This window comes from Lissotriton vulgaris, unplaced genomic scaffold (assembly GCF_964263255.1).
Source record: "Lissotriton vulgaris unplaced genomic scaffold, aLisVul1.2 SCAFFOLD_2278, whole genome shotgun sequence".
Lineage (NCBI taxonomy): Eukaryota > Metazoa > Chordata > Amphibia > Caudata > Salamandridae > Lissotriton > Lissotriton vulgaris.
This window is the reverse complement of record NW_028241342.1, coordinates 346,767-373,892: the sequence shown is the minus strand read 5'-3', so window position 1 is coordinate 373,892 and position 27,126 is coordinate 346,767. Positions and strand designations below refer to the sequence as shown.

Below are 27,126 nucleotides of genomic sequence, written 5' to 3'. Positions count from 1 at the left end.
ATGCAAACTGAAATTTTGGATTTTGAAATGGAGACTGACGGCATATCGAGACGTGTATATTTCAAAGCAAGAGTGCTGTTTTGCTTTTTAATGGCGTGGGCTGCAGTTGCTGGACAAATCCGCTATACCATTCCCGAGGAAATGGAAAAGGGGTCGTTCGTTGGAAACGTCGCAAGGGATCTCGGACTGCAAACTGTAAAGCTGTCGGAGCGCAGCGTACGGATTGTGTCCAGAGGTAAGACGCAGCACTTCAGCTTCAGTTTGACAAACGGCTATCTCTCCATCAGAGAAAAGATAGACAGAGAGAAGATATGTGCGCGCGCAAGCCAATGTCTGTTAATTTTGGAGCTAATTGCGCAGAATCCTCTCGCACTTTACCAGTTTGAAGTCGAAATTCAGGATATAAATGACAATGCGCCCAGCTTCCAGGAAGAGGCGCTGTTGCTGGAAGTCAGTGAGATCAGCGCCCCAGGAACACATTTTTCACTGCCTAAAGCCAGCGACCAAGACGTGGCTGTGAATTCTATTCAAGACTATCACCTGATGGAGAATGCATATTTTAAAATAGTTGTCAGCAGAACCAGTGATCAAATGGAGGCAAAACTAGTTTTAGAAAGTGCCCTAGACCGTGAAAATGTGTCTGTGCATCACCTGATACTGGTAGCCACAGATGGGGGAGACCCCATCAGGTCAGGAACATTGCAAATCCGAGTGTTTGTTTTAGATGTTAATGACAACCCACCGGTGTTCAGTGACTCTGTGTACAAAGTGACTGTCGAGGAAGATGTGGCAGAAGGCACCCTGCTGACTACAATTACAGCAGCAGATGCAGATCAAGGCATTAATGCCGAGGTCATCTATTTTGTTGGTCTTCTTCCGTTGGGGCTCCCTCAAAAAGTACGAATTGACTCTCAGTCGGGGGATGTTTACCTGACAGGTACACTAGACTTTGAAGGCACTGCATTCTATGAAATTAAAATTCACGCAAAAGATAACGGAGGTCTAGTAGGTGAAAGTAAACTTGTGATAGAGGTTATTGATAGAAACGATAACTCTCCCACAATTACCATCACATCTCTCTCCACACCCATTTCAGAAGATTCGGAGCCTGGCACAGTGATCGCTATCTTGAATGTGCATGACAGGGATTCCCAGGAAAATGGCAGAGTGACTTGTTTCATCTTGGGACATTTCCCATTTCAATTGGAATATTCTTTTAGTAATTACTACAGTCTAGTGACAGTACAGCCATTAGACAGAGAAGAGGCCTTTGAGTACAACATATCGATTGTGGCTGAAGACCATGGAACACCTGCCCTGACAACAAGTGAAACGATCAGGCTACTTATTTCAGACATAAATGACAATGCACCTGTCTTTGATAGCCCGTCCTTTACAGCCTATGTCAAGGAAAACAACCCAAAAGCAGCCTCAATTTTCTCAGTGAAGGCCAGAGACAGTGATTGGGACCAGAATGCTAGAATCACATACTCTTTAATGAACAGTTTTAAAGAGGATGCTCCTCTTTCATCATACCTTTCTGTCAACTCGGGCACTGGAGGCATCTATGCCCTCCGGTCATTTGATTATGAACAATTCAAAGAGTTGAACGTCCAGGTGAAAGCACATGATGAAGGCTCCCCACCACTCAGCAGCAATGCCACTCTGACTATTGTTGTTGTGGATGAAAACGACAACTGTCCTCAAATCTTATTTCCTTCACCTTCAATGGATGAGTCCACTGGGGTGGAGTTTGCGCCTCGTTCCTCTGACCCAGGTTACCTTGTAACTAAAGTAGTGGCTTTTGATGCTGACTCTGGCTCTAATTCGTGGCTCTCCTATCAGATACTAAGGAGCACAGACCCGGGCATCTTCACTGTTGGGCTTCACAACGGGGAAATAAGGACAGCTCGTGCCTTCCTTGAGAAAGATGCCCTGAGGCAGATTTTGGTAGTTTCAGTAAAAGACAATGGTCAGCCTTCCCTGTCTTCCAGTGTAACTCTCACTATCTTATTATCTGATAGCATCCCTGAAATCTTGTCAGATCTAAGCAGCCATCCGAACTCTGTGGAGCCTGAATCAAACCCCACTTTGTATTTGGTGATTGCCATTGTGTTTATTTCTTGCTTATTTCTTATATTTTTGATAATCTTGATGGCTATCCAAATACTCAAATGGAAAACATCAAGGCATTTTACTTCAAAAAACATAAATGGTTGTGCCCTTCCTGCAACCCAGTTTTTGGGTACTGATGGTGCCAGAGCTTTCCTGAGAACCTACTCACACGAAGTGAGTTTAACAAATGGTTATGGAACGAAGCACCACCTAAATAGCAACACAGGCACTCTTATTAACAGCCTTACCCCACAGGATTGGGATCTTATTGTCTTGCAAGATGGACAAGTCGCTGATGAAGCAGTTAGCAGTGTGGTGAGTTATTTTTATTATTATTGGAAATCTTTGATTCTATCTTCATGCCTATGCATAGTTTCACACAGATCAACATAATTAGTTATATGTTTAGTTATTTTGTTTATGCACAATTGCATCAAAAGCTATTTGTTTCACATTTCCTTAAATGTTGCTTTTAGTATCTTTAGTATGTAGGGTGATTACGAAAGCACCAAACTATGTATGTTTAGGATTACTGCACATTTGTTTTTTCCTTTTTGACCTCTGATGTTTTGTGGAGTTCATTATTACATTTACATTCATTTTCGTAATAGTTGTATAATGGATCATCCATTTTGGAGCCAACATTCCACTAAAGTTTCATCCCAGGATGCTTAAGTCTATTATGAAACATGTAACTAAAACGTAGTTGGTGTTCTCTATAAAAGTTATTAGATCAGGTTGTTTGGTTGTGACTTTGCTTCATTGTTTGATGCTGTTTGACGGGGGATAACCATGCACTAGCTTCAACGTTCTCATTCTGGAGAGTTGAATATATGGTTTCAATTTTGTTAACGTTTTTCTGTCAAATTGTGTAATGCAATGAAGTTGAAAATAATGTCAGAGATAACATTGAAATTATGGTGGTTAGAAAGATACAAATCATAAATCAGGCAACATATTGAAATTCACAACGTTTGGGTTGTCTCCTAAGACTAGAACAGATGTACACATGCCTACATGCTCACACAGATTTCAAGGACTACACATGTAAATCATATATTTCAATTCACACATTTAATTCTATCTAGAAAAATATTCACTGTCAGTAATTTGACAATGTATGGTTATATTTAAAGCGCACATACATGTTTAATGTAATTGTTTGATCCTAATCCTTTTTGACCACATTTGCTTACAAACATAATATCAAAATAAGATTCAAAACTAGCTTAGGTGCTCATCGTAAACAGGAATTATGTTGTTTCAAGTAACTCAATGAAAATTCAAATGTGCAATAGTGCTTCCATTAAATATAGCTTTTCCTAAACCTCATGAAAACCATCCTGGGTCGTTGAGACATTGTGATAGAATAGCCTTCCAATGACCACAAACCCAACCTCATAATTACCAGAATACAATTTTGGACTGTAATTCAACATCATAGTGACGGAATAAAAATATTGATCCAAGTGAGATTTCTTGTCTGCTTAAGCTTACATGGAACTGGATGCCTATGCCAGATAAGCCCTCCATGCTACCTTAGTTAAGGCGCATTTTACAGTTTGCTCTTGATGTGGAACAAAGCAAATCCATAATTTCATCGGGAAGCTTTACCTTTTTCCCTCAAGTAAGTCATGTTTGTCTTTTACAGAAGAGGTCCACATCGGATCCTTTCATTTGCAATAAAAATATCCTATTTATCTCCCCATATTTTGTATGTAAAATATTAAAACAAGTGATTTCTATTCAAATCACTGAGTTTACTCTCTTACAATACCAACTGATATACTACATCTGGCTTCCAGTTTTCTGACCACACAGATACCACAGTTGCAAGCAGATGTTCAACGAGTGGTGGATGATGCAAGTGCTTAACCTGTAGTGTTACCGGATCTGGGCTGATAAGATATTCTGACGAATGCTACAAAACATTATGAAATTATGAGTGGCAATTCATTGCTGCCCCCTGCTCTGATTTGCCTTAATAGAGAACCAACTTTCCCACTTACTTCAGAACACAGGGTGGCGAGACTGAATCAGTTCAGACTCCAAAGCTCTTCCACATGCCATGGGAGTCTGAAGTTGCTTTCTCTCTTTTACAGAATGTGCCTCTGGATGGTCTACTGTCTATGCTGGGTGTTCACTTGCACTTGTACATGAATAATACATAGTAATACCTGATGGGGGGGGGTCAGGTTTCAAGGACCTTTGTGTGCTTAGCTACTTCCTTTGCAACATTGAGGTGTGAACAGACCATAATTTTCTAAAATGTAATGTTTACAATACTGAGTTTCTGTTTCTCTATAACTGCCCTTTTTAAGTTAACATTAATAGTAGCATTCATGAACTGGTAACTGTTATTGATTTTACTTTCCCACCAACCCACTCCTGCAATTCATGTTAAGTCCTGCTTTTTTTTCTTGATTTCAATATTAGTAATTATTATCTTGCACTCACCCTGAACATTTCCCCAAAATCTTCAGTCCTCAATCTTGTATATGTGGTCTTTGAACTATATTTCCTAATGGTGTGTAGTGACACTCTTTGCTCACATCCCTTCCTAGATTGTGGTATGAACAATAGTACATAGGGATTTTCTTGGTTTCTGTCTTGATCATCGTGAAAGGTACAGGTGAGCGACTTTTCAAAAACAGACGGGGAAAAAACATAAAGCTCTAATCTATACCTTGCAGTTTGCATGCAGCTATTTGATGACAGTTAATCGCTCACTGTGCTACATTAGGAGTATAATGTGCGTCAGTCGGGCAGTAACTGAAGCGCGGTATCCACTCTTCTGGGGAGAGCACTGTGACGGGTATATTGGGTCCTGTTCTCAACTTCTCACTCCAAAAGATTTCAAAATGCGAACGTGTGTTTGTTTTCGTTGCTCGGAGCGAGGTGTGACGTCAGCAGTGCTCCTGCCACCCTTGGCAGGCCGGGCCCTCTGGTCCGAGATGCCAATCTGTCATAACGCTGAAGCTTGTGGTGTGATATTCTACCACCGGGGGACTTTTAAAGGTTTGCCAATAATTGGGTAATACTAACAGAAAAACAAAACTCTTTCACCTGAAGTGGCTTCCCGCTTCTAATCTTACACACATTTTGATGCTGTGTGTATATCAAATTCATTCACACATGTATATGTGAGTGTAGCTGTGTGTGTGTGTGTGGCTCTGTATGTGTGTGTGTGGCTCTGTATGTGTGTGTGTGGCTCTGTATGTGTGTGTGTGGCTCTGTGTGTGTGTGTGTGGCTCTGTGTGTGTGTGTGGCTCTCTGTGTGTGTGTGGCTCTGTGTGTGTGTGTGTGGCTCTGTGTGTGTGTGTGTGGATCTGTGTGTGTGTGTGGCTGTGTGTGTGTGTGGCTGTGTGTGTGTGTGTGGCTGTGTGTGTGTGTAGCTCTGTGTGTGTGTGGCTCTCTGTGTGTGTGGCTCCCTGTGTGTGGGGCTGTGTGTGTGTGTGTCTCTGCGTGTGTGTGTCGCTCTGTGTGTGTGTGTTTGGGGGGGCTCTGTGTGTGTGTGTGGCTCTGTGTGTGTGTGTGTGTGGCTCTGTGGTTGTGTGTGTGGCTCTGTGTGTGTGTGTGTGGCTCTGTGTGTGTGTGTGGCTTTGTGTGTGTGTGTATGGCTCTGTGTGTGTGTGTATGTGACTCTGTGTGCGCGTATATGTTTAGGCTCTGTGTGTGTGCGTGTGGCTGTGTGTGTGTGTGCAAATGCAATAGGTCTCGCATTTGCGAGAGATTAAGCTATTGGCATTGTAAATGACAATGCCATTTATTTATCTGTTTTCAAAACCAACACATAAATAAAAAGGTTGCCATTTACAATGCCAATTGCCCTATCTTTTGCAAAGGCGAGACCGTTGCTTTGTAAATGCTTGTTTAAAAGTAGACAGTCATAAGTGTGATTCAGTGGGTGCCTCAAATCCCTGGACCCCTGTCCTGCTGCATCTGCATCCTTAATGATAACCAGCAGTGGCCACTTACACACTTGGCAGCAGTACCAGCTTCACTAATGAATGTTCCTTAAAAAAAACATTATATTGTCCCCTTCTTTGTGGTATTTGTCTGAAGAAGCTGTCTCTGGCCATTTGTAAACATAAAAATGAGTCCCCATACAATGCCCCCTATTCTGAGCCTTCTCTCTGACAATATCTATGAATCTTGATCCTTTCCTCTGTCTCCTAGATCATTACTGAGAGGCCTCAGGAATCGAAGGATTAGGATTATGGCTCTACATCTGAATGCAACCCTGCTGGCCTACTACCTGCCACCCCATGGGCTCAGCTTTCACAAAAAAACTGCCCCTGAAACGTTAACCCCTTCGATGCTCATGACGGAACGGTTCCGTCATGAGCGTCGGTTGGCCTGTGCTCATGACGGAACCGTTCCGTCATGAGTCCATAAACCCAATGGAACATTCAGCACAGCGCACGAATTTGCGCCGCGCTGATGAGGTTAATACTGACTTTGAGGTGCCTCTGCCTGAAAGTGAAGGGTGTAGTGTTATTGCAGAAAGTTAAAAAAGAAACCAGCCTTCTTACCAGCCATTAATTGATTGAGTCACTTAAAGTGAATACCACTGGAATTATGAGCTTCTGTAGCAGCAGTGTTTTCACATAATTCTCAGTTTACTGAATATGCTATATAAGCTGCAGATTTCAACAAAAAAAACTTGATTCAAACGGAACAAAAGTTACTTAAAGCATGACAAAGTGTTCCGGATCAGTGGAAGGCCCTGTGCAAAGGTTGACTGGTAATCCTGTCGTTGCCTGCTGCTGTATTTTGGTGTTAAACTAGTACTAATGAGGTGAAATATTTTCCCCTGACAGTGTTACCTTGAGTTAAAATGACAAAATAATGAAGTAATGCTAACCACAAAATGTGGTGTATAGTGACACATATTTACCTTTTCTTGCTGCATAATGTAGTCAAACCTGCTGCATAATGTGGTCCTTTTCTGCGGAATAACTCCAGTGGCTCTGCTTAAAGCTTCATGGTGGCAAAGATGTATTCTTTTTGAGATGTAATGTAAGGTAATTATCAGCTGAGATCTGGAATAGTGGAGACACTTACAAAAATGGCTGCATTAGATACAGCTTGATTACTTACTACTAAAAAGTATATTTTGTAAGAAGTTGTTTTATCTCAATCACTGCATCATTTTGCAGCAGCCTATCTTAGAGTATGTAAATACTGTTTTAAAATAATGACTTACATATTCACAGTGCTATCTGCCACCGGGTAGGACCTCATAGCACTATAAACAGGGCCACTGGAATTATGCAGCAGGAGGAAGCCAAATTATGCAGCAGGGTTGACTAAATTCTGCAGCAAGCAAAGGCAAATTATGCTACATAGTACTGCATATTTTGTGATAGCATTACTGCATTATTTTGTAATTTTTACACTTGTTAATACTGTCCTGGCTTTTATTGCCACTCATAAGTACCACATTAATACCCACATATAGCAATAAGCAACAGAAAGGTTACCAGTCAACCTTTAGAAAGGGCCTTGGACTGCGAGGTAACATGTTGCTGCATTTTTAGTAACTTTGGAACAGTTTGAGCTAGAAACACGTTTTTTTTTAATCTGCAAATTATGCAGCAGATGATGGATTGTGTGGCAAATGCGGGAAATCCATAACTATGCACTGTGAGTGCAGGGTGAGCGTGAAAGTGAAGGGTGAGAATGCGGAGTGAGTTGTCTGAATGCAGTGTGCATTCCCAGACACTTGAAGTAAATCAGCATGTTATTGACGTCGGCATAGGGTTTCAGATATAAGTTAAACTATTGCTATTATGGCATTAATCAGTGATCGAGGTTGGAGAAAATAAATAATATGCTGATCCTGCAACAAACTTCCATTCTTATGATTATGGTTGCCAGCTCATTATTTTGATGTCAATGCGGTACAAAAATAAACAGTCACCTAAAGCCGTATTTTCAGTACTTATCTGTGCGTACTTCGAACAGCAAATATAAATAGAAAGCACTTGTAATTGTGCTCTAGGGTGGCCTGAATGATTCATAACTGATAATTAAGGGGAACAAAGACAGAAAAGTCACTTTACAAATGAATACATACTTTTTTATTTATAAAGCTATTTAGTGTCAAGACAAGGTATTTGCAGGCTCTTTAAACAACACATGGCTGGCATTTTTATTTTGGCATCCCTACTTTATATTCCTTTTCATGAAATGCATTATCAAGCTATTAAATGTGAAATGTAAATGTAAGGAATAGGCAGAGTGGGGGCCTATGGGGTACTGGAACCAGAAAAAAACAAAGCCTCAGTAACCAGTTTACAAAGATAAGTAAATATGCAAATGATCTTTAACAACCTGTGAAAAACATGTGCGTGCCTGAGATAAGACTCCAGACACTGCCCAGGCAAGCCCACAGCAGCACATTCACTGACCTCCTGTCCCATGGCACTCTGATCTCACTTCAAGGGCTACATAGTAAATGAAGACAGCCTGGAAATGCAGCAAATAAACATCTTCATTTACATATATTGTACTTGCAGAGGCATTTGCGCCCTCCCCGGGGACTCATCCACACCCTCAGGGGGGCACGCCCCACAATTTGAAGACTTCTGCCCTAATCAATGATTGCTTCTCAACTAATAAATTTGACCACACACCCAAGAGTTCCATATGCATTCACCTAACATGATGGAATCCATCTCAAACTTCTGTTCCATACACTCATCCAAATGTCTTTATGTATACCACTCAACTCCCTACTTATATTAAAAAAAGATTAATAAAACAAATACATGACAAAACCAGCATATAATGAGAACTAATGCATGTTGACATTCATGTGGTGAGTAGGTAACTTGTACCAGCTCTGCTTCATTGTGCCTATTGAGCTAATCGAACAGTAGTGTCTTTCCAATACTTCTGTACTGCTTATAACTAAGTTCTTTTAAATACACATGTAGGCGAGTAGGCCGCATAAACAGACACAGAGGCTGTATGTATTTCTAAATGGTGGTAATTTATTTGGTCTATCAAGTTCACAACCCAGTTATATAGGTCTCGATGTATCATGGGTCTTTCTCTTCCTTCCAGCTGACTTGTTCCTTCTTTTGACCATCTCCTGGTTGCGTGGTCTTCCCAGGGGCTCGGTAATGAAGAAAAGAAGGAGCAGTCAGTGATATGGGACTAGTAGGAGAGAGGTTCAACCTTCACCTCACCCGATCGGCGCATCAGGGAAAAAAAGGTGGGGGATTTGAAACAAAAAAATAGAATGAAAGGAAATACGAGGAATGAGTTCCTCCTGGTGTCAGAGTAGTCTGCAGGTCCTTCTCCTTGCCCATGGTTCACACCAACTGTTGATAACAGCCTAGCATTGGTGATTTCCAGTGTGCCGTCAGATGCCAACTTAGTGCCTTTGTATATGGGGATCAGTGGTGAGGGTTTTTTTGGATGTATCTAGGTGAGGACGGGAAAAGAAGCAATGACAAGTGCTCTTCTCTTGATGCTCCCCACCTTCTCCTCCCTTTTCGAGCTGCTTTTCCGTCAAGCAGCTACCCACCTGTCCCATCAGCAGGTGGGTAGCTGGTGGCTGTTGCAGCTGCACTTCCGCATCCTCCGGTGGGCACCGCCACTCCTCTCTCCACCTCTCAGATTCTTTCTCCATCTCGTTGTCCTCTCAGGGTCCTTCTCCTCGATTTGGCTGGATGCTGGCTCCTCTTGTGCTACCTCCATCTCATTCCAATGGTTCAGAATTCCCCCTCCTTGTCTCCACCTCGTCCATTTTCCCCCTCGCATTGAAAATCCTTCCGGTGTCAGCTTCGCCTCCTGGTGTAGGGTTCAACCATCCTCTCTTGTCGTGCCTTAACACATGACACAAAGGGGCTAGCTCCCGGAAATGGTCATGATCTCTGTTTTGTTTCCGGGTCGCGTCCTGCCTCCGAACCCAAGCCCGGGAGTTCAGGTATGGCTTGAAGACTGGGTTAGACTTCCTCACAACACATTGTCTTAAAAATCACCACCCGTAGAACCAGCTCCAGAACCAGTAGAATCATTGTTCACCACAACTTTTTATGAGGGTTCTACTGTTGCCATGGAAATCCAAAAGCCACCCATCACTGGACAACTTGTTATTAAAGCATTTTCTAAATGTCGCTAAATAAGGATTTTCTTCCGTTATTCCTCCATGAATAAGCTATAGCGTTTTGCTCATTACTACCCCTATACGTTAAAGCACTTGATTGACAGTGAGTGAGTGACAGATAAAGCTTATTCCAGGAGAAATAAGGGAAGAACATCCTTATTTAGAGGCATGTGGAAAATGCTTCAATAAAAGGGTTGTTGAGGGGCGTGGCTAGCAGCCGATGATGGCGGCAGCAACCTAGAGAGGCTCCCGTAGCGCGGCGGCTCCCCGCATCAATCCGCATGCCTATCCGCTCAACAATCAACCCAGAAGGGGTGTCCTGGGTCCGGTGACCGAACGACGGCGGCAGGAGAAATCTGGGTGCGTTTACGCCCCGGGAAGAGGGAGAAGGAACTACTTCGGCTAATCTTGGCAGTGCGGCCTGGTGGCACGAGTGCAGCCGCGGTAGTCGAGCTGAGCTCTATCCGGGCGGAAGTGTATCTTCATCTGCGCGGCCGAACGGAAGTGCCCGCTGCGACCACGGATCGACACCAGCGGACCTTCGGACTGGCGGGTCCCTCTTGGTCACTCAACTTCTAGCCCTAATCCTCCGGCGTCGTGGCGGAGCAGTGAATTGTGGCGGCGAACTGCCACAACTGAAGTTCGAAAGACACTGCGTAGTCGCCGCCATCTTGCACTTCGTCTGCCAGTGTTGATGCGGACCCACTGCCGAAGGGTCCAAGACGCCATTAGTGACTTGTAAACTGTGCCTGGCGTGTCTGTTTGCCAAGACGCCTAGGCGCCATTGGTCAGAGACGGCCTGCTTACCCTTCTACCGAAAGTGCCCCAACGTCGAGCCACGATGGCGGGGAAGGGACCCCGACAAACCGCCGCGCAGGCGAAGCTCGACAAATTCGCCTACGACAAACAGACACTTTCCCAGTCGGAGCAGCGCAAATCTCTGGGCAAGGGTGCGGATAGTGATGGGGCTAAGAAGGCTACCCTGGATGATGTCCTTCATGCCCTGGCGCAGGTTCAGGCAACGGTGGGCGCGACTGCTACCGAGGTGACCCTGATACGAGCGGACCTCCAGAAGATGAGCGAAAGAGTAAAACAGGTGGAGGTGGTAGCCAAATCGCTGGTGGAAGATGTCTCGGACCTACAGGTAGCGATGGAAAAGTTGCAGGCCGACAATAAACTCCTGAAAGACAAACTGGATGATCATGAGGGGCGCTCCAGGCGGAACAACGTCCGCATTTTGGGGGTCCCGGAATCTGAAACTAAAGGGGCCATGGACTTGTATGTGGAGGATTTGATTAAAAAGCAGCTAGCCCCCAAGGGGCTCTCCAACTTCTTCACAATAGAACGAGCCCATAGGGTACCCGGTGGAACACCTAAGCCGGGGGCTCTCCCACGTCCGATCCTGGCGAGACTTTTCAACTTCAGGGATCGGGACACGATCCTACAAGCGGCCAGGGTGGCACCACCTATCCAGATCCAAAACTTGCGCATTTCCTTTTTTCCGGATTACACAGCGGAGGTCACGAGAAGGAGGAGAACTTTTCTGGAGGTGAAGAAAACACTCCGCGAACAGGAATTGCTGTACTCCATGCTGTACCCGGCCCGGCTACGAGTGGTGGCCGATAAGAAGGTCTGGTTTTTTGACTCTCCTGAGGCGGCAAGAGACTGGCTGGAGGGATGGCGCACAGTGGATCGCACATCTGGCCGACAACGCAACAGGCCCCAGAACGACAGCCGGCCCGGCTCACAGACGTCGGCTAGAAGGAGCGCGAGTGCATCGCCAACGCAAGACTTATCCGGGGCTGCCGGGGGCAGCTGAGATTCACAGGCCGCGAAATGTCTAGACTTTGACTTCCTCACGGATTGGTTGCTCAATCACGTCGTTATTGGACGCCGGCCTGGACATCCCGAGGGCAGCAAGGGGGCCGCCTGCTTTGGGGGACACTCTCCCTCGACGCGCAAGTACTCTGTTTGTGGGATGGATTAAGCGCTCTGCTAAGTTGGGGTGGCGGGCAGTTGTAGATCCGTTAAGCAGGGAGGCAGGGTGGGAAGGGGAGGGGAGGGGTTGGTTCTTTTTCTTTTTCATGGGAAATCCACTAAGTCGATCAAGAACTGAAAAGTGTGTTACTACTAGAATTGTGTTATTGCAGGTGCGATTGATTCCTTATGGACGTTCTGTGTGTTGTGTGATTGAAGATGGCGGATGAACGACTTAATGCCGCAGGGCTGGATGGGGCGCGGACTAGTGGCTCCGCCCTCCGAATATTTTCTTGGAACGTGCGGGGCCTGGGAGACAGGGTGAAGCGTGGCCTAGTTCTGTCTGAGCTGAAGCGCCATAAACCAGACATAGCACTCTTGCAGGAGACTCATTTGGTGGGAGGGGCTACCAAGGCCTTAGACAGGAGAGGGTATAGGATGATTATACATTCGGAATTTTCCTCTGGTTCACGGGGCACGGGTGTCCTGATTAAAAAATCCTCACACTTCATCACACTGAGTACTAAAGCCGATAATCAGGGATGTTTTGCGGCGGTAGTGGGGCAGTGGGACGGTCGTCCGTTGACAGTGGTCTCGGTGTATGTTCCGCCGTCCCTGCATTCAGTGATGCTCCCAGCCCTGGGTGACTTCTTGTTATCTCTCCCGGACAGTGATGTGATCTTGGGGGGGGGGACTTTAATGCAGCTGCGGACCCGCAGCTTGACAGGTTTCCGGTGGCTGCTTTTCCGGGGGGACCCTCCCGGTTTCAGCGGTTCCTAGAGGCACTGGGACTAATAGATATCTGGCGTCATGTTCACCCTCTGGTCAGACAATACACGTTCCACTCCGCAGTCCACAACAGTCTCTCCCGCATTGATTATTTCTTGGCGTTGGGGGAGGGTGTACAGCGCGTAGACACAGTAGACATACACCCCCGAGGCATTTCAGATCATTCTCCGTTAACTCTCACCATTTCCACCCAGACAAAGTCACGTCGCCGCATATACCCTATTCAGGCCTCTTACCTTAAAGTCCCGAAAATCAAGAGGGCTCTTCAGAAGGCCACGGAGCAATACTTTGTTGAGAACGAATCGACTGTGGAATCCGCCGAGGTTCTCTGGGAGGCCTATAAAACAGTGTTGAGGGGACAGGCTATAAGCTCCATATCGGCGCATAGGAGGGAACAGGCAGCTGAACATTCTACACTCGAACTCCAACTGCGCGCGGCCACAACCGCGCACAAAGCTGACCCCACAGAGGACACGGCACACAACCTTACACTCCATCAGCGACTATACACGGACCACGCACGCCTCGCAGTGCAGGGACATATCACTGAGGTACAGAATCGAGTGTATGAGGTGGGTGACAAGGCGGGAAAGATGTTAGCCTGGCTTGATAAGAGAGGGGGTAGCTCCAAAGGGATCCAGCAGGTGAAGGATTGGAACGGTACGATGCTCAAGATCCTCAAGAAACCAACAGCGGACCCCACCGAACTCAAGAACTACCGCCCCATCTCGCTCCTCCCGTTTCCAGCCAAAGTCATCGAGAAGACCGTCAACAAGCAGATGGCCGCCTTCCTCGAGACGAACGGATCCCTCGACCCCTCACAGTCCGGCTTCCGAGCCAATCACAGCACCGAGACCGCCCTCATCGCCGCCACCGATGACATCCGAGCCCTGATGGACAATGGAGAAACAGCGGCCCTCATCCTCCTAGACCTCTCCGCGGCATTCGACACTGTCTGCCACCGCACCCTAGTACAGCGCCTCAGCAACGTTGGAATCCAGGACAAGGCGCTGGAATGGATCATCTCCTTCCTCGACGGAAGAACACAGAGAGTCCGCCTACCACCGTACAAGTCGGAGGCCTCCCAAGTCATCTGCGGCGTCCCTCAAGGGTCATCTCTGAGTCCCACCCTCTTCAACGTCTACATGAGCCCCCTCGCGGCCATCGTACGCAAACACAACCTCAGCATAATCTCCTACGCCGACGACACCCAGCTGATCCTCTCCCTGACCAACGACCCCACCTCCGCCAGAGCCAACCTGCACGAAGGGATGAAAGAGGTAGCCGAGTGGATGACGACCAGCCGCCTGAAACTGAACTCTGACAAGACGGAGGTCCTCATCCTGGGCTCTTCACCATCCGCCTGGGACGACTCCTGGTGGCCCCCCGCCCTGGGCACCGCACCCAAACCGACAGACCATGCACGCAACCTGGGCTTCATCCTGGACTCCTCCCTCTCCATGACCAGGCAAGTCAACAACGTCTCCTCGGCGTGCTTCAACATCCTACGCATGCTACGGAAGATCTTCTGGTGGATCCCCACCGAGACCAGGAAGACCGTCACCCAGGCCCTCGTCACCAGCCGACTGGACTACGGCAACGCCCTCTACGCCGGTACCACCGCCAAGCTCCAGAAGAGACTCCAGCGGATCCAGAACGCCTCAGCCAGACTCATCCTCGACATCCGACGAACCAGCCACATCACCGGACATCTGAGAGACCTTCACTGGCTCCCCGTCAACAAAAGAATCACCTTCCGCCTCCTCACCCACGCACACAAAGCCCTACACGACCAGGGCCCGAGCTACCTCAACAGCCGAATCAACTTCTACGGTCCCAAACGCCACCTCCGATCAGCCAACCATGCCCTCGCCGCCGTCCCCCGCATCCGAAGAGCGACTACGGGAGGAAGGTCCTTCTCCTACCTGGCCGCCAAGACCTGGAACTCCCTCCCAACCGACCTGCGCCTGACCCAAGACCACCTCTCCTTCAGGAAGAAGCTGAAGACCTGGCTGTTCGAGAAGTAGTGGCACCCCCCCCCCCCCCCCCCCAGCGCCTTGAGACCCTACGGGTAGGTAGCGCGCTATATAAGTTAAGTGTCACTGATTGATTGATTGATTGATGCTGACTGACCCCGAACAAGTAGTGGAAGCACTGGCGGCCCACTTCGAAAAGGTGTATACTCCCGAAAGGGAGGTGACTGCGATTATGGCCCAGTGTGCGCTGAGCGACATAGATGTCCCGACATTGCAACCGGAGGCTATGGCCGACCTAGATGCGGCATTAACCACTGACGAACTACGGATAGCCATAGGGGTGCTCAAACCCGGAAAAGCACTCGGCCCGAACGGCATTCCGGTCGAATGGTACCAGGCGCGCTCTGAGGACCTTTGTCCTTATCTACTTAAAATGTATGACGAATGCCGCGAGAGGGGGCAGCTCCCACTGGACCAGCGCACAGCCATGATCGTGGCTATACCGAAGCCCGGCAAGCCTCAGGAGGAATGCTCATCCTACCGCCTCATCTCCCTGCTGAACGCAGAAAGTAAAATCTTGGCGAAGCTCCTGGCTAACCGACTGCTGGCTCACCTGCCTGATCTTATCCACCCAGATCAGTCGGGGTTCATGCCCCACAGAAACACTGCGCTTAATCTTCGTAGGTTCATGGGGTGTTGGCGAGGGCAGACCAACTTAGTGATAGTGCAGTTATATTGGCCCTGGACGCGAAGATGGCGTTCGACTTGGTGGAGTGGGTCTAACTTTTCGAAGTACTGTCTCACATGGGCTTTGGCCCGAACTTCATATCCTGGATAAAACTACTCTACGCGGCACCAGTGGCGCACGTAGTTGCAAATGGCCACATTTCACGCACATTTCCACTTGGGAGGGGCACCCGGCAGGGTTGCCCTCTGTCTCCCCTGCTCTTCGCACTCACCCTGGAACCTCTGGCTAACCGCATAAGACAGACTCCCTTGCTCAAGGGAATTCAATGGAAGGAGGGATGGGAAGACCGCTTGTCCCTCTATGAGGACGACATTCTTGTGTATCTGACGGATCCCGAGCATGGAGTCCCGGCCCTTCTGCACTTGTGCGACGAGCACAGCAAAGTCTCTGGCTACACAATAAATTGGAGCAAGTCGGAGATGTACGTGTTGGCGGGTCAAACCCCAACACTCGGGCCAGACTGCCCTCTGAGACTGGCTGGTTCCTCCTTTAAATATTTGGGCATCCATGTCACCGGGGACCCACTTGAATACAGGAGACTGAACTTGATGCCACCGCTGGAGCGCCTCAGGCAGGACGCCACCTTCTGGGCAGGGTTGCCTTTAACAATGCTGGGGAAAGCAGCGCTGTACAAAATGAAATCACTGCCCCGCTTTCTGTACATCCTAGATAACACGCCATTCCCGGTGGCAGCGGGATATTTCAGGAAGGTCGCGGCGGTAGTTTCCGGGCTGTTGTGGGGCAATCGGCTGGCGCGCATAGCTCAAGCTAAACTCTGCAGAGGCTGGTATGATGGGGGCATTGCACTTCCGAACTTACATTTGTACTACTGGGCAGCACAACTTAGGCCTACTAATCAGTGGCTACACGCCCCACAGTCTGACCCAGCATTCCAAGCAGACAGGGCGCAGTTGGGCATCAATAACATACTTGCCCCGCTTTATGATCGGAGAAAGTTGAGACGGCTCATAGGACCCACCAAACTCACTGTGGAAACCTGGCACAGGGCGACAGCTGCGCTAGGATGGAAGGGGAAGATCACCAAACTCACCCCGCTCTGGGACGCATGCGCCTTGGGCAACTTGAGGACTAGCAAGGGGTTTTCCCTCTGGGACTCCATCGGCATCTCCACAGTGGGGGACATGTGGGAGCGGGGGATGTGATTTCATTCACCCGCCTGAGAGAAATATATGATCTGGGGCCGCACGAATCGTACCGATACGTGCAGATCCGCCATGCACTGCTCTCGGCCATCCCCTCTGGATCCACTCTCCCTGAGTCTTCCCCGCTGGAGGATCGCCTCCTGGCCGACTTCATGGTGGAGAGAGCAACTTCCTTGACGTACCGTAAGCTCCTCAACAATTCGCCGGATCCTCTGGCTCCCCTCAAGGAAAGGTGGGAACAGGAGGTAGGCGCCCTGGATGAGTACGAGTGGAATGAGGCTCTGGCTTCTCCGAAAGAGGCGGGCATATCGGCTAGGATGAGGCTAGTCCAACTAAAGGTCCTTCACAGGGTGTACTATACGAGGACACTGCTACACCCCATCCACAGAACACCACACCCATTTTGCTTGCGTGGCTGCGGGGAAGAGGGCACCTTCTTTCACACGTTTTGGGACTGCCCTCACATACAAAATTATTGGCGACAAATACTGCGTACTGTTTCCCAGGTGCTAGAGATCTCGGTTCTCCCGGAGCCAAGGCGGTGTCTCCTCAATGTATGGGAACCGACAGATCTGTCCCGGCATGGTCGACTCTGGGTGACACTGGGAATGATGGTAGCGAAGCGGGACATTGCACAGCGTTGGGGGGCGGCAGACCTTCCAACAACGTCACAATGGTGCATGAATATGGACAGAACAATGATAACTGAAAGGGCGGTGTACTTGAGTCGGGCTTGTCCGGGCAAATGGAATAAGGTGTGGTCCCCATGGAATGCGTACCGAGGTGACATTTGCGATCCACTGCCAGAAGACGATCCACTGCACTCAGATGACGAGGGGGGGGAGGAGTGAGGGGTAACGGTTGAGGTAAAGGGTCCTTTCGGGAGGGAAGTGGGGGGGTGACAGTCTCTATACATTCCACATTAGATCCTAGACAACACACGGCTCCATATCCTGTCCTGGGGACTCTTCTTACGGCTATCCTGCAATGTTATTTATCAATGATCGCATTGTGATTTCCCGCTGTTCTTTTGTTTCATTTTTTATTTTTCATAAAAAAACAAAAAACGAAAACATCATTCAATTTGTATGAAACGTGTACTAGAGACCTTCATTTATTTATGTGGCGAGCCCCTTTTATACAGTGGCTTCTTTATCACATGGACCCTATTTCTGCTAGGCTGTCATTGCTATCTCTTTTTATTTAGCGGCCGGCCCCTCGGGGTTGTAGGCGACTTGCTGTGTAACTGACAGAAGGTACAATAAAGGTTTTCAAAAAAAAAAAAAAGGTTTGTTTAGTTCTCCTCCTTGGGCCAGGCAATAGACATGCTTACAAATTTGGGGTTGGTGCCCATTTAGCAAAGGCTGACATACAGTTCTCCTTCAGGCTCCTCCCCACTGACTATCGATTGGCGTAGATTTAGTTTGACTGTGCCTTTTGACAAATGCATGCCCATGTGGTGTGCTGTCATCTGTGCCTATTTAGAAACGTTCAGTACATTTTTAGAGTCCATGTCTAGGAAAGAGTCTAAATCTGCCCTTGTACTGCATTATATTGGTTACTTTTTATTCCACGGTCTTTCTGAGTCCGTGCACAGCCGGGTATCTGTGGTAGTTTTCATTGATTTTCTAACCAGATTTGGGGTGCCCTTAGTGAAAGAAAAGAAATGTGGCCCTTCAACACCTCTAATGTTTCTTGGAATTTAAATTTTAGTACAGTGGAGACTGGTTGCAAAAAAGGTGACTCCTTTCACATAGTCTAGTCCAATCTGCCTGGACACATGCAAAGTTACTTTACTTCTGCTGCAGGTGCTAGTTGGCTAATTGAATTTTGCTTAATGCATCCTTTCTATTGGCTGCCCTTCACCCAGATCTTATTGCTCAGGCCATGCCCTTCACCACTGGACTGCGCTGTATACTAAAATTAAGCATGACTTGCCGATTTGTCCCTTATTCCTTCAAGGGTTTAATGGTAGCGTGTTGTGGCCAGCCTCTGTGATTTCAAGCCAGGAAATGTGTTATTCACAAATGCAGAATGGAGCAAATATTTTTGGAGAAATTCTGGGGACAGAGTGGTGTGCATAGAAGTGTTACATTTAGGGAGGTGGAGCTTGGTGGGTAACCAAGATGGCCACGCCCTGCTAGAGCACCTGCTTGGTGCCGTGGCCCATAGTACAGCCCATTTGGAGGCCTTCTGTCTCCTGACCTGAGGGGTGAAGCCATGATTTACTTGTGCCACACCTGAGGAGTGGAGATGCAACTGGAGCCACCACAGAGTCCCGTCTGACGGCGAGTGGAGACCCCAGCCTAGCAGTGTCACTGCAGTTTGGGTGCTGCCACTCTGGGTGATTGAAGTGACAGCCTCACTCCCACATTTCATCCGCACTGCAGGGCTTACCTGTGATTCTAATGTCTGTGGCATGCACAAGACTACTTCACACCCAGCCCTTTCAGGACCCTGCGTTACTGCTTCGCACTGCCCACCGGCTCCACAACTGCAATCTACTGACTTGACGGGAGGCCTGCTCAGAGGCGCTGTCCAACTTCCCACAAATCTTCTCATCTGTGCTCTCAGTGGAGACGCTGGGAGCCCTTTATCCTCACCAGAGGCTATTTTCACTCTCCCGTGGCCATTCCTAGTGTACCTCCAGTCTGAACCTGAAGGCCTGTGTTGTAATTTACCTTTTCCACTCTTTTCCTCTCGCTATCTTCCGCTTCCCCCTGCTCTTCCTTCCTGCTTAGAACATTCTGTTGTAGAGCTCATGTTAGAAAGTTCACACCTTAGATCACTTGAGGAGACTGGATGATTGGAATAAAGAAGCACATTCTTACCTGCTCTTGCGTCTACCATTATTTCTGAAAATGCATCACTGGCGATGATCTTGCGCAGGGGGCAGCCAATCATCTCCCCTTTCAGTAATTTCCCCACACTGAAGAACCCATCAGCTTCATAAATATCCACCTGCACGTCAGTGCTGGCTTTTTCAGTGTTTTATTGTTGGTGGCATGCGATGTTCTCTTTGATTCTGCATTGCTGCACTCACTGCCTGTGAAGCATCATCAAGAATTTGGAGTTATCCACAGTGATATCTGCTTGCTTAGCTTGCTGTGGTCCGAGATTTTTCAAGATCAATTGCTGGCTGTCACTGTGTGCATCAGACCACCGCAGCCTGTGGAGAATCATCATGAGTTTTGGACCTATGCTTTTGGACTAGTCTATTCATCCTTACTGTGGGCTGCGTTTTGGGAGGTGTTGCTGGCCTTTGTCTGCGGTCTGCTTTTGCCCTGCTGCCTCTGTGGTTCTCTTCGGCGTTTGTGGTACACGAGTCCTCAGTGTGAACCCGGGGACCGTTGCATGTGGAGAATCATCGTGAGTTTTTGGACCTATGCTTTTGGACTAGTCTGTTCGACCTTGCTGAGGACTGTATTTTGAGAGGTGTTGCTGTCCTTCGTCCGTGGTCTGCTTCTTTCCTGCTGCCTCTGTGGTTCTCCTCGGCGTTGGTGTTCACGAGTCCTCAGTGTGAACCCGCGGACCTTTGGCGCCTTTGTTCTCCAATCGGCGAGTTTTCTGTGTGTGCCTGGAGACCTATGGCGCCTTCATCCTTCGATCGCCACACCATTCCTGTCGTCTGGTGTGTTGCCAGCTAACGCCTGTAGATCGCAGCGTGGCACTTTGACTTTGTTTTGGCTGTGCCACTGCTGTGTCACCGCGGTTGGGCAAGTGAGCCTTTCCTGGTTTTCTTCATCCTTGCCTGCCTTTCCTGGCATGGGTGAGTTGTCTGGGGTGTCTGTCGGTGGCCTGCCTTCCCATCTCTTTGGTTACTTCAAGAGACGTGCCCCGGTGCACCAGCCGCTCATAGCCAGTTTTCAACAAACTTCCGCAAGCACCTCATCAGTTTCCTGTAAGCGAGACGTGTCCGGCGCTCCAGCCACCTCACAGCCGGGTTTTAGCGATCTCTCCTGCAAGCATCTCGTCAGTTTCCTGTCAGCGAAGATGTTCCCGGCACACCACCCACTTCTTAGCCGGTTGTCAGGTCTGCTGTATCTCCTGGTATAGGCTCCTTCCACAAATCTGCTCCGGCGCACCATTCACTCCACGGCTGGTTGTGTGAGGAGCCCATCCTGCATTTCAGGTAGTCTTTCCAGCAGCGATCCACAAGTAAGACCTTCCAATTTAATTGATTCTGTCTGCTACCTCCTGTTCATCAAGATACTTACGCCATCCTGCTATTCCTTGTGATCGTACACCTCACATTGGGGCATTCCTACGCACACCTTCTATACAGAGATTCTACTTTAGTGCCTAGTTCTTCATGGTGACACACTCACCTTATGTGTGCCAGGTGCATTTACTCACGGTGATACGTACACCTTCTCTACAGTGATCATACTTCATGACTATCTCAACAAAGTGACACTTACCTTAGGTGTGCCACTTACTCGTTATCAATTTAGTCTACTCTTACTGGCACTACCATTTATAATTCTGCTTCTCTGTCTCTCATCTCTACATTTTATGGGGTTACAAGTATAGGTTGACCCTCACCATCCCCTTGTGTGTCAACGTTGCGGTGACACACACACCTTCCTCTTCAGCTCTGTGGATTACAATTTGTGTTACTTCTCCATGGGTGACCACCTGGACCTGCTCCAGTACGGCCGCTCCTCCACGCTCCTCCCGTGCCTCAGCTGCGATGATCCCTGGTATCGTAGCAGCGCGCTGAACAGTGAACTGCTGCTATATTTGCATATTAGCGCCTCGCACGCGTAGCGCTTCTGTTGATTGCCTGACTCTTTCAGCGCTTTTGGGATCATTGTTGCTGTGATTGTATTTGGACGCCTCACACGCGTAGCGCCTCTGCTGTCTATCTGCCTCCGTCAGCGCTATTGGGATCATTGTCATTGTATTTGTGCCATTGACGCTGTATTTGTGTAGCGCTTCAGTTTTGATTGTGCTTGCTGCTCACTTGCTATATCCTTGTTACTGTTACCCCTGTCTGCCTCCCCTCGGACCCTCCATTTTGTTGTTGTTGATCTCCCCAGGCCCGCCCCTCAGCCTCACTACCGCCTCCCTGCTGCCCCTCCCACCCACGTTCATCGAGCCTTCCCCTCTCCCAGCCTAACTGTGACCACCTGGACCTGCTCCAGTACGGCCGCTCCTCCACGCTCCTCCCGTGCCTCAGCTGCGACGATCCCTGGTATCGTAGCAGCGCGCTGAACAGTGAACTGCTGCTATATTTGCATATTAGCGCCTCGCACGCGTAGCGCTTCTGTTGATTGCCTGACTCTTTCAGCGCTTTTGGGATCATTGTTGCTGTGATTGTATTTGGACGCCTCACACGCGTAGCGCCTCTGCTGTCTATCTGCCTCTGTCAGCGCTATTGGGATCATTGTTGTTGTATTTGTGCCATTGACGCTGTATTTGTGTAGCGCTTCAGTTTTGATTGTGGTTGCTGCTCACTCGCTATATCCTTGTTACTGTTACCCCTGTCTGCCTCCCCTCGGATCCTCCATTTTGTTGTTGTTGATCTCCCCAGGCCCGCCCCTCAGCCTCACTACCGCCTCCCTGCTGCCCCTCCCACGCTCCGCCCCCTCCACTGCCCATTTATGTCTGATGGTCCCACGCGCAGCGTCCACGCGCTACGGCCACGCCGAAGGTGCGCCAAAGGTAAGCCCGTCTACGCCCGTCCGCGCCTGGTCCGCGCCCAGTGCCAGACCCCCTGGTCCTCGCATTGCCCAGCCCTCCCGCATTACCTACGATGCCACCACCCTCCTAGCCCTTAACCCCGGCCGCTACCCCAACTGCGTCCAAGCCGCTCCTGGACACACCCATGGACCTTTCTCATGCTACTCCTGCAAATTCTCCGGCACCGTCAACAACTCCGCTACGATCACACCACAGATTTCCGACCCCAACTACCTACAATGCATCTTGCTCAACACCCGATCGGTCCACAGGCACGCCATTGACCTATGGAATCTACTTGACACCATCTCTCCGGACGTCGCCTTCTTAACAGAAACATGGATGAACGCCTCCTCCGCCCCAGACATCACCATTGCCATCCCTGAAAATGATAAGATCATACGCAAGGACCGTACCGGCCACACAGGAGGAGGAATCGCTATCGTACATAAGAAATCCATCCACATCTCAACTAGCTCTGACGTCAATCTCGCCAACTCTGAACACCTTCACTTCCAGATCCACATCGACCCCAAGACCACACTCAGAGGCACCCTCCTTTACAGGCCACCAGGACCCCGCGCACAATTCAGTGAAGACATCACGGACTTCATCACCCCACACGCGCTCCCCTCCGAGGACTACATCCTTCTGGGAGACCTCAATTTTCACCTTGAAAAGAACAACGACCGCAACTCCACCACCCTTTTGGACAACCTCGCCAACCTCGGACGTAAACAACTGGTCACTTCCCCCACCCACATCGCAGGTCACACTCTCGACCCTATCTTCACCTCCAGCAACCATGTCTCCTTCAGCCACACTACGGCTCTCCTCTGGACTGACCACAGCTGCGTTCACTTTACCTACAACAAGCCCAAACCCAACAACCACCCCCAACCAACTCTGCTAAGAAACTGGAACAAAATCACCATCGACCAGATCTCCTCATCGCTTCTTCTAAACCCCCCAGCCCACTCCTCAAACCCCGACCAAGCCGCCACCAACCTCACCCTATGGTTATCCAACAGCGCCGACATCCTAGCACCACTGAAAAAACGACAAAGCAAACTTGGCAGCAAGAAGGCCTCATGGTTCAACGATGATCTTAAGAAATCCAAGAAACTCTGCCGCTCCCTTGAGAAGGCCTGGAAAAAAGACCCAACCCCCGGCACCAAGGACGCCTTCAAAAACGCCACCCGCATACACCACCAACTGATCCGAAAGGCCAAGAAAACCGCCTTCATGGACCGACTAGATAACAACGCCCACAACAGCAAGGAACTTTTCAACATCGTCAAGGAATTTACCAATCCCTCGGCCAACTCTAACGACATCACCCCCTCTCAAGCCCTCTGCGACTCCCTAGCTTCATTCTTCCACAACAAAATTGCAGACATCCACAACAGCTTCGACGACCAACCCGGAGACCAACCCACCCAACCATCTGCTGGACCTTCACCCCCCTCGAACATCCTTAATGACTGGAACCCAATCTCCACTGAGGACACCATCCGCCTGATGAACTCCATCCACTCAGGATCCCCCACAGACCCATGCCCTCACCACATCTTCAACAAAGCAGACTCCATCATAGCACCGCACCTCCGAGACGTCATTAACTGCTCCTTCAACTCCGCCACCTTCCCGGAAAGCTGGAAACACGCTGAACTCAGCGCCCTTCTGAAAAAACCCACAGCGGACCCCACCGAACTCAAAAATTACCGCCCCATCTCGCTCCTTCCATTCCCGGCCAAAGTCATCGAGAAAGCTGTCAACAACCAGCTCGCCGCCTTCCTCGAAGCCAACAAATCCCTCGACTCCTCACAGTCCGGCTTCCGAGCAAAACACAGCACTGAGACCGCCCTCCTCGCAGCAACAGACGACATTCGAACTCTATTGGACAATGGAGACACAGTCGCCCTCATCCTCCTCGACCTCTCCGCAGCTTTCGACACAGTCTGCCATAGCACCCTTCTACAGCGCCTCAGAAACATCGGAATCCAAGGAAAAGCACTAGAATGGATCACCTCGTTCCTCTCCGGAAGAACCCAGAGAGTCCGCCTTCCACCATTCAAGTCAGAGGCCACTGAAGTCATCTGCGGCGTACCACAAGGATCTTCACTCAGCCCCACCCTTTTCAACGTATACATGAGCCCCCTCGCGGCCATCGCCCGCCAACACAACCTCAACATCATCTCCTACGCGGATGACACTCAACTGATCCTATCACTCACCAATGACCCCAGCACCGCCAAAACTAACCTACACGAAGGAATGAAAGAAGTTGCCGAATGGATGAAACACAGCCGTCTGAAACTGAACTCGGATAAAACAGAAGTCCTCATCTTAGGTACCTCCCCTCCGCATGGGACGACTCCTGGTGACCAGAAGCCCTTGGAAAAGCACCCATCCCGACAGACTACGCTCGGAACCTGGGCGTCATCCTGGATTCCTCACTTTCAATGAACAGACAAGTCAACGCCGTCTCCTCATCCTGCTTCAACATTCTTCGCATGCTCAAAAAAACATTTCGTTGGATCCCCACCGAAACTAGGAAAACGGTCACCCACGCTCTGGTCACGAGCTGACTGGACTATGGAAACACCCTCTACGCCGGTACTACTGCTAAACTCCAGAAAAAACTCCAACGGATCCAAAACGCCTCAGCCAGGCTCATATTAGACATCCCACGTAAAGAACATATCTCTGGTCACCTGAAAAACCTCCACTGGCTTCCCGTCAATAAGAGGATCACTTTCCGGCTCCTAACCCACGCACACAAAGCACTCTACGAATTCGGACCAGAATGCCTCAACACACGACTTTCCTTCTACACCCCCTCCCGCCAGCTACGATCATCCAACCAAGCCCTTGCCACTGTACCTCGCATCAACAAAACCACCATGGGAGGTAGATCCTTCTCCTACCTGGCAGCTAAAACCTGGAACTCACTTCCCACTTACCTTCGCCTTACCCAGAACCACCTAGCATTCAGAAAGCAACTTAAAACGTGGATATTTGACAAGTAATTCCCCACCCCTCCTCAAGCGCCTTGAAACCCTATCGGTATGTAGTGCGCTATATAAATTCTCTGACTTGACTTGACTTGACTACTCCTGGTATAAACCAACCTCCATCATTCCTAAATGATTGCGGTGACCCTGAAATTCATTGGAAAGACTGGATAAAATGATTTGAGTCTTACCTCAATGCCATGGGGGGTGAGAAATGTTCTGCGGTGCGCAAACAGCACATACTATTACATAATTTAGGTGTTCATGGGCGTAAAGTGTATGAAACACTTTCTGAACCTGAATTAGAAGATGATGATGACTCTGATGCCTATGATATCACTCTCATGAAATTAGAGGCACATTTTGGGGATAAAGTTAATGTGGTCCTGGAACGCCTTAAGTTTTTTAGCAGAATGCAAGGGAAAAATTAGTCAATTAATAACTATTTAGCCTAACTCAATTATGTGAATTCGGAGATCTAAATGGTTCCCTTATCAGTGATCAACTAGTTAGATGCACGAACAACACAAGAGTTTAAGAGCAGTTGCTTGCAAAAGAAAAACCTTCTTTGAGAAAGGCAGTAGCAATAGCGCAATCTCTAGAACATACTGCCAAATGTATAAAAGAAATGAAAACAAAAGATGAAGTTGTAGCGACTGTTCAAGCAGAAACTTCAAATAGTGATGTCCTTAAAATGAAAAACAAAGAAGTGATGAAAGAAGCATCTTCTTCAAGATCACCTAGAGATGGTCAAAGTCTTAAATGTTATAGATGTGGCAGCAACAATCATTTAGCCAAAAGCCCTTTCTGTTCTCCTGGTGGGGTCACATGCAAAAAATGTAATAGGAGAGGTCAGCTGGCTAGGGTGTGTAGAGAAGGAGAAAATAACACTTCTATAAAAATGGTTAATAAGGAAAAAGAACCCCCAGAAAAATGTGTTTTTCAATTAAAAGACAATGATGAGTCCGTTAAACCCAACTAATCCAAGTGCACTGTATATATTGACAATAAGTCTTTGGAAATGTTTGCAGACTCCTGTTCCCCATTCACCCTGATCAATATCACGGACTTCAAGAATTCAATGAGTGGTGTGAAATTAGAACTAAATCCTCCTGATATTTCACTGAAGGGTACACCTCTCGTTGGCATTGTGACAGCCCTCATTGTTTTCAAAGGGAGATCTACAGTAGGAAAAGTGTACTTAGTCGAGAGTGGGGCTAATCTTCTAGGATGGCAACACCAGAAAGAACTTGGGATCATTTTGGACCCCAACAACAAGGACAAGGTCATTCTGGTGGATAATTCTAATAGCAATAATTCCTTATGACTAGCTTTTTTAGCACTATTTGCAGACAAATTAGGAAAATTGAAGGACTTTCAACATAATATTAAAGTTAGACAAGGAGCTAAACCCATTTTCCACAAAACTCGTCCAGTACCCATCTTGTTGAGAGAGACCCTCAAAGCTGAATTCAACAAATGGTGTGAGTTAGGAGCCATTCAATCTATCGATTCCTCAGAGTGGTTGGAGCCC

General features: G+C 48.4%; 1 pseudogene; it reads left to right on the top strand.

Annotated features, from left to right (window-relative positions):
* Nucleotides 1-26,919, top strand: LOC147671318 (protocadherin gamma-A3 pseudogene; annotated as a pseudogene).
* The last annotated feature ends 207 nt before the right edge of the window (nucleotides 26,920-27,126 follow it).